At 47.6% G+C, this 7901-nt stretch overlaps 2 pseudogenes; one reads left to right on the plus strand and one right to left on the minus strand.

The window, feature by feature from the left end:
• Positions 1-556: 556 nt before the first annotated feature.
• LOC136525639 (2-oxoglutarate-dependent dioxygenase 11-like) lies at positions 557-2393 on the minus strand (annotated as a pseudogene).
• A 4399-nt stretch (positions 2394-6792) lies between these two features.
• Positions 6793-7632, plus strand: LOC136525640 (adenylate isopentenyltransferase 1, chloroplastic-like; annotated as a pseudogene).
• The last annotated feature ends 269 nt before the right edge of the window (positions 7633-7901 follow it).

The following is a 7901-nucleotide window of genomic DNA, read 5'->3' on the forward strand; positions in this document are numbered from 1 at the left end:
AGAATTGGTGTGGAAAACCATACTACTAATTGGATCGAAGAGCAATCAGTTTAGCAAGTGGTCACCAAATTGGGAAGGTCCTTACAAAGTGGTCAAAGTTATATTCGGAAATTCATATGTGCTCGATACATTGCAAGGTGAACGTCTCACGAGAGCATTCAACGGGAGGTACTTGAAAAGGTACTTTCTAAGTGTTTGACAAGAAGCCTAAGTGCTCACCAAACAATGGCCGATACATGTATCGTCCTTAAAAAAAATAGCCGATGTATATATCGCCCTTAGCCATTGAGCAGCCGATGAGATGGGAACTGTCACTATTTGGTTTTAATTTATTTGATTAAGTGTTTTCAGGTTTATACATCATTCACCTGAAAATAGGGGGGCATATGTTGACAACCAAAAATGTTTATTTTGTGAAGTTATCAAAATGTGAAACAGACTTCACCATTGCATTCCTCTCGTCGAGACAATCAAAAAACATATATGGAATGTCTAATTCAGAGTCCGGATGAAGAAGTTATGTTCTCGGAAAGATGCCTCGTTGTCGGAAGTTCCGATGGGTGTCGGGATTTTCGGAAAGCCTGAAGAAATCTGCTCAGGTGTCTGGGGTTATCCCTACGTCGGGAGTTTCGACCCAAGTCGGGACTTCTAGGAGGCCTGAAGAAATCTGCTCGGATGTCTAGGGTTATCCCTACGTCAGGAGTTCCGACTCAAGTCGGGACTTCCGACATACCTAACCGAAAATCCTGTTCGGATCTGGCCTTTTGGATTCCGATCCGAACTGCTCCAAACTCGTGGAAAACTTGAAAAATAAGGCTTGAAAAGGTTTCCTACTGGGATAAGACCGCCCCCTCTATATACATGAGAGGATCATGGCCGATTGAGTTCCCATCTATCCAATCGTTAAACAAATCAATCTACTACCTCTATTCCGACCCTTTTGCCCTCTTCTCGAACCCCCATACTATTCATCCCTTGATCCGACGACCAAAGATGGCGCCCTAGGCTTGCCGGCCGACCTAGGGCAACCCGACGACGTCCTTGCCCTGACGGGGGTACCTCCCGGACGAGAGCTTCGACGGTTTCTTTGCTAGTTTGCCTAAAAACTAATCGGTTCTTCGTCACGTAAGCACGTTGGTTATCCTTTGGTGGTTTGCTTGTAAACCTCTCCGTTCTTTACCACGAAAGAGTGACATCCTCGCTGTATTCTTCGGTCTGTAGCGGCCCTGATGTCCAAGGCTCTGTTGATGTTTGATTCGGATCACTTCTGCGTCAACAACATACATGACTGCAAATATCACACAAGTTCAGAGAAGGCTACCTCCAAGGAGCCGCCGACGTTTACCAGCAAGGCCCGGCCACGCACGGGCGGGACACAGTACCAGGTCCCGTCCGTGTGGAACTGCAGCCCGCCGACGTGTTCGTCCGCCAGAAGCAGCGTCAGGACGCAGGCGTCGTTGTGAGGACTGACGCCGAGGACGAGGTCGGGCCTCGGGCAGGCTGGGTAGTAGTTGAATCTGGCGTTGGTGGAGCCCCTGTCGCCGAACTGGCCGATGATGCCGTCGTCGTCGTCGAGCTCCAGAGGCCTGGCCATCGCCCGGAGGATCCCGTCCTTGACTCGCTTGCCGCTCTGACTGTACTCGTGCAGAAGACCCCTGCAAACACGTATTTCCAGCAGTCCAGTGGGACATGTCTAGCTTCAGGAACTCAATTGTTCCTGAAATTCTTCCATACCAATTGCTTCTGAAGATTAAAACAATTGAGGAAAGGAAACGCGCGGTTAAAATTAATTACCTGAAAGACTCCGGGTGTCCGGGCCAGCGATCCATGTTTCTCTCGTCCTCCGGCTCAACCCTGAGATGCAGCCGGTCGCACCAGTCCAGGATCTGGTCCTGGGTATACACCTGCTCATTTCCATATCCTTCTAGCTGCCAATGCTTCCCTTCAATCAGGTTGCTGTACGCTTACTTCTCTTCCAGCGGCTTGCGGAAGAACTCCCGTGATGCAGAGATGAGAGAATCCATCAGTGAGCTCTCGATCCCGTGGTCAGTAACCTGGACAGAACCAAGGGCAAGAACTCCATCAGTGAGCTCTCGGAGGGTATTAACTACTGTAAGTCTGAGAAGCTCAAGAACGGAGCTGCAGATAGTCTCACCAGGAAGAACCCCCAGCTCTGCAGCGCCGAGCGCAGCTTGGTAGCTTCCTCGTCGCCAGAGTCGAACGCCAACAGCCGTTGGAGATGGATGGTCGGGACGGGCTCCGGCGTCTCCGCACCGGCGAGCTGGTCACCGCTCCTGTCCTGCTCGGGGGATCAGGTACCAACTCGGCGGCTCCTGCACGGTAGCCACCAGCTCCTGAACAAGGCTCGGCACCCTCCATGACTCATCCGCCATTGGGTTGAATTTCTGGAGATGTTCCTTCTTTGCTTTGCTTGGCCTGGTCTGTTCCTGAGTGAGTGTTGCCTGGCTGCTTTCCTCACTTACTAGACACTGGTGCCCGCGCTTCGCTGCGGGTGATGTGCTTTGCCGATGCGGTCGGTGGTCTTCGTTGGATTGGGAGTTCATGCAAATCCTAGGGAAAGTGGCGACTTGGAAGGGAAAAATTTCAAAAATATCTCTGACGCCAAATGAAATTTCTTGGGGGGTTTTTATTCCACCCTTCTTGTTTCAGCTGATATCTTAGCGCTCTCCGTAGGGTAACGGGCGCATTACAAGGATATACATAGATTATTGATCCCACTAACGGAGGGATTAGAAAGGCAAAGATGGTGATAGCGAGCTCTTCTTCATCTAGGCACATTTTGTGGGCTTCAACTTCTTGCTTCCAACGATATACTCCTTGATATTTGCTTCGAAAGTCTTCAGATGGTAGCACTCATTTCTGGCTCTTTCTTGAATTGTTGGAATGGGTTGGCACTTGAATTTGGGTGATTAGTTTTGATGGTGGGAGTGCCTTGAGGTGATTAATGAGGCAGCCGGGGGCGCTTTTATAGACGATGGATGGCGGGGTTAAGGGGGTGGGTGCTCACCATCATTGGCGACATCGAGCGGCATTGGGGCTGAGGGAATCGAGGTCGTGTAGAACGGCAGCAGCGGCATCGGGGGCGGTGAAGGTGACAGCACGAGTGGCGTCGTGGGGCAATTATGGTGCGCGGTGGTGCGGCGTGTAGTGGGTGGCGGTGTAGGAGGGGACAGCGTCGTGACGCTGAGAGGACAGCACCAGCGTTCGAGAAATGAGCGCGAGTGCGCAGGGCTATGTGCGCGATGTCCGTGGCTTTTGCAGACGGTCTGCTATGTGCTTTCCGAGTTGCACGATGTGGAGTGTAGCTGAATCTTGTCTTCAAAATTTATCTGAGGACTAATAGCCCACTCTATGTATACTGGGATGAGAGGGAAGAGCACAGGGTAAGGAATTTATTCCTAACAGAGACGGCAGCTGATACGCATAGTTGAACAAGACTGATATTAAAAACCATACAGTACAGAATTCATACTTACATGTCTTGGGCCATTGGACCTGCTTATAGCTGACAGCGGAGTTCTATCACATCGGTCTTATATCGTCGTGGCTCCATTCCTACAAGCAACTTTTATTCGCAGCCACTGATGCCCACGCTTCGCTGCGGGTGGTCTGTTTGGTATATCAAATCTTGGAAAAATTAGTAAAGGCTAAGATGTCTTTTCCATTATGGGTTATATGGAAGGGTCTGCTTGATACATTGAATCTTGGAAAAATACATCAAAGAAAGCTAATATTTGTAATAAAATCAATGGCTTTCTCATATAAAGAAACATTTGCTGGAGTGATTAGATTGAAAGGACAGCACATGGTAGGATTACATTACACCATATGTGGAAAAATCAAGCACTGCAATACAAGTACATCACCCCACGTGAGGGTTTACAAAGAAGTGAATTAGGGTTCACTACCCTTAGACGTAAGCGAACCTAGCTAGAACTACTAATTCAAAGCACAACACTGGGTGGGGATTACATTGTAGGTGGAAAGAGCAAACACTACAGTATAATAAGGGTACATCTCCTCACGTGAGGGTTTACAAAAAAAGTGAATTAGGATTCACTCCCCTTAGGCGTAAGGGCACATCGCTAAAACCACTTTTAAGGGTCTAGCTTTGGACCATATTAACTTCATTCCCTGAGGGGGCCATGTGGCCACTTAGATCATGCTTCGGAGCTTGAGAAATCCTCTGAGAGGATGGCATGAGGAGAGGTGCCATCTCCTGGCGGTGGCTGAGCGAGTGGGAGAATCTCTTCGCCATCAGGTGACCCTATCTCAAGGGAGGCCTCGGTTGGAGGAGGTGCAGGCGGTGTGTCCACTATTTTCCCTTCCATGGTTGCAATTGGGATTCCATCTAGTATTGGGCACTCTCTATCTTCCATGGCGACAATCCTTCTCCTGGCCCTAGTGACAAGATAGATATCCTTCAGTTGCTGAGTGTGCGGTCTTCAGCTTGTTTGAAGGCTTCAACTGCCGCTGCCTCACGGCTCTCCGCCTCAGTGGCCTGCACCTTAGCATTTGCAAGCTGCACCTGGAGCTCTCTAATCTGCTTCTCTGCCTCCTCTGCCCTACGAATGCACCTCCTCAAATACTTAGCCTGCCTATCATACTGCTTATCCAAGGAAAGCAAGTAGTCAGTCATGAAAACTGTAGTTGGATCACCTTCACGGAGCTCAGGGCCTTCGAGGGTCTTCATTCGGGCTACCCACACAGGGCTGTTCTTTACAAAAGGGGGGAAGAATCTCATTGGTGTACGACATATTGGCTTCTCATAAATCTGGCATAGGTACCTCAAAGCTTTTCGAGCGACAGCTTGGTAACTGTCCTCGAACCAAAACCCTACAGTGGACACCACCCAAGGATTTATGTCAGGGAAATCCCTACTTGCCCCAATATGGATGATCACCTCACACCTCTGAGTGCCATACTCCTCATACTCCCTTCCTACATATTCCGGGTGATCCAAAATACCTATCCTGACCATGCTGGCATACAGGAGCTTGGGGAAGCCATCCTTGTTCAGGCAATAGCTGGTGGTCCACCCTTCTTCTGCCATCTGTGAGGAAAATGAAGTCAATTTCAACATATAGGAGAGGGTAAGATTTATGTAAATACGTTCATGACTTACTTACCTTGCTAAGGGCACCGAGAAGAGCAACGCAGCACGATTTGTATAAGAGAGTAGAAAAAGGGAGGAACTATAGGTATGATGCTTGATGGAAAGGTTGTTGTGTTAGGGCATGCCAGATCTCATGATGTGGAGAAGATCTTCGGTGCCGCATCTTATAGATAAAAGGATGGAGCTGTGTCCACCAATCCAAGGACCTTCTTTAATGCGAAAGACTGTGACAACCCACGCGGGTAGTGTTGTGTAGTGACATGGGCGGTGGTGATGTGACAACGTGGGAGTAGCTGTTGGGTGCTTAAGGGACACACTCCATTACTAATGGGCATGCTCTGCCATCTCAACACCCTGCATCTATCATCTGCGAGGAAAAGGAGGAAAGTCATTTTTTAACATACATGAGAGGGTAAGATTTCTATAAATATGTTCATGATTTCCTCACCTTGCTAGGGGCAGCGAGAAGAGGAAGGGAGCCCGATTCGTATAAAAAATAGAAAAAGAGAGGAATTGGAGGTACGATGCTTGACGGAAAGGTTGTTGTGTTATGGCGTGCTAGATCTCCTAAGGTGGAAGAGTCTTTTGGTGCCATAACCTATAGATGAACTGAGCCATGTCGAGCAATCCAAGGACCTTTTCTAATGCGAGAGACTGTGGTAGCGCACGCGGGTAGTGTCATCTAGTGGCATGGGCGGTGGTGATGTGACAACATAGGAGTAGCTGTTGGGTCCTTAAGGGACATAGTTCATTACTCATGGGCATGATGTGCCATCCCGATGATATTCTTTAATGTTAGCGACTGTGTCATCGCATGCGGGTGGAGTTGTGTAGTGGCATGGTCAGTGGCGAGTGACAAAGTGTCAGTAGTCACCAGATGCCTTAGGGGCTTTCTCCATTATTCATGGGCATTAGTGCCTTTATGTAAAATGCATAGAGACAAGATGATGATAGAAACAATAATGGTGTGGCAAGTTGTAGGCATTTTGCAACTATATGGCTAGGGGACACAAATGAGGTCAATATGAATTTTCCAAAGATTACAAGTTGGGCGCACGGTTTACATTCAAGCACCGGACTGGAAAGAAAATTTGTTCGCTTGTCAACCAAACAAGCGCTAGGATGTCGCTATACACACTTCACATGTGGAAGTACACAACGATAATGATGTAATGGACAGTGCCGTTATTGCCAATAGGCGACGCCTGGTCTGATCAACGTCTACACATAAGAAGGAAATAATGGCCTAGTAACATTTACCTCGTAGAGAAACAATGCAAGACAAGACACCCATGAAGAGACAAACTCAAAAAATGCACCAAATACTTATCCTCTAACTAAGAATGAGTTGAATATAGTTGACTACCATAGGGAAAATGAGCACCCATATAGTTTGTGTTTGCAGCCTACTTTAGTACCTAGATGTGATCACCTATAAAACGAATTAGTTGGAGCACATATCAAATCCTTAAGGATATTGTATTTCTCTGTATGGTTGCCATGTGGAAGTGCACATAAATAGTGATGGTAGAAGAAATTAGATGCGTTGATATAGTACACACCAGCGGCAAACGATGATTGGTACCACCGGTGACACTTTCCCCTCCTCCCCCGATTGCATCCCCCATACTCCTTCCCCTTGCCATAGACTCCAGATGCTGTCGCCAGTGGTCATTCTAGGCGCCATGGGTATAGGAAAGACGAAGCTATCAATCGATGTGTGCAAGGCGATTGGTGGCAAAGCGGTAAACACCGACAAGATGCAAATCTATGCTGGCCTCAACATCACAACCAACAAGGTCAATCTAAGTAACCAACACGGTATTCCTCATCACCTTATCGGAACGGTTTCAGCAATTAGTGATGATTTATCCATACCTTAGTTTCGATCTATTGCAACTACAACTTCAGCGTCTATTGCAAGGCGTGGCCATGTGCCAGTTTTGGTAGGTGGGTCAAACTCACTAATCCATGGGTTTCTCGCTGAACAATATGATCCCTACATTGGTGATCCCTTCGCAAATGCAAGGTATCGGCCAAATTTGAGGTTTAAGAGCTGCCTCTTGTGGCTCCATGTTGATGAGTTGGCTCTCAATGAATATTTGAATCGCCGTATTGATGATATGGTTGATGATGGCCTAGTTGAGGAAATCAAAGAGTATTATGATACTATGTCCATTGGCAAGATCGATAGCCACAATGGGTTGGCCAGGGCAATTGGCGTGCGAGAATTGAAGGAATATTTTACTGGACATAGGGGGCTTTCTACCTGCATAGATGAGATGAAGGTGAATACACAAGCCCTTGCCAGATCACAAACTAAAAAGATTTGCCACATTGCTGGCGTTTGGGGTTGGCCTGTTCGTGCCCTAGATGCCACAGAAGCCATGTGTGCACGTCTCAATGGATCAAGCCAAATTGTAGAGGACATAATATGGGAACACTACGTCAGTCTCCCTGCTCTTGCCACCATTAATGATTTTTTGCATACTTGATGCATTGAGTTTGTCAGAGTCAGTACCAGTGCACACAAACTAAGATGCATATGCTTGCCACTTCCTCCCCTGAAATTCATTATCAAGTAATTTAGGTGATGGCCTCTGGTAGCCAAAGCGTGGACTGCTGCCTGAATCACCTCCATGGGACTCGGACCTATAGAATTATATGTTGTCTGGAAACATTTGACCTACCCTTGTACTAATCTATGGGGCAACAACAGTGAATCGTATGGTTGTATGTACCTTAAAGTTCTACCCTCTTTATG

Source organism: Miscanthus floridulus, chromosome 19, assembly GCF_019320115.1.
Source record: "Miscanthus floridulus cultivar M001 chromosome 19, ASM1932011v1, whole genome shotgun sequence".
NCBI classification, from domain to species: Eukaryota; Viridiplantae; Streptophyta; class Magnoliopsida; order Poales; family Poaceae; genus Miscanthus; species Miscanthus floridulus.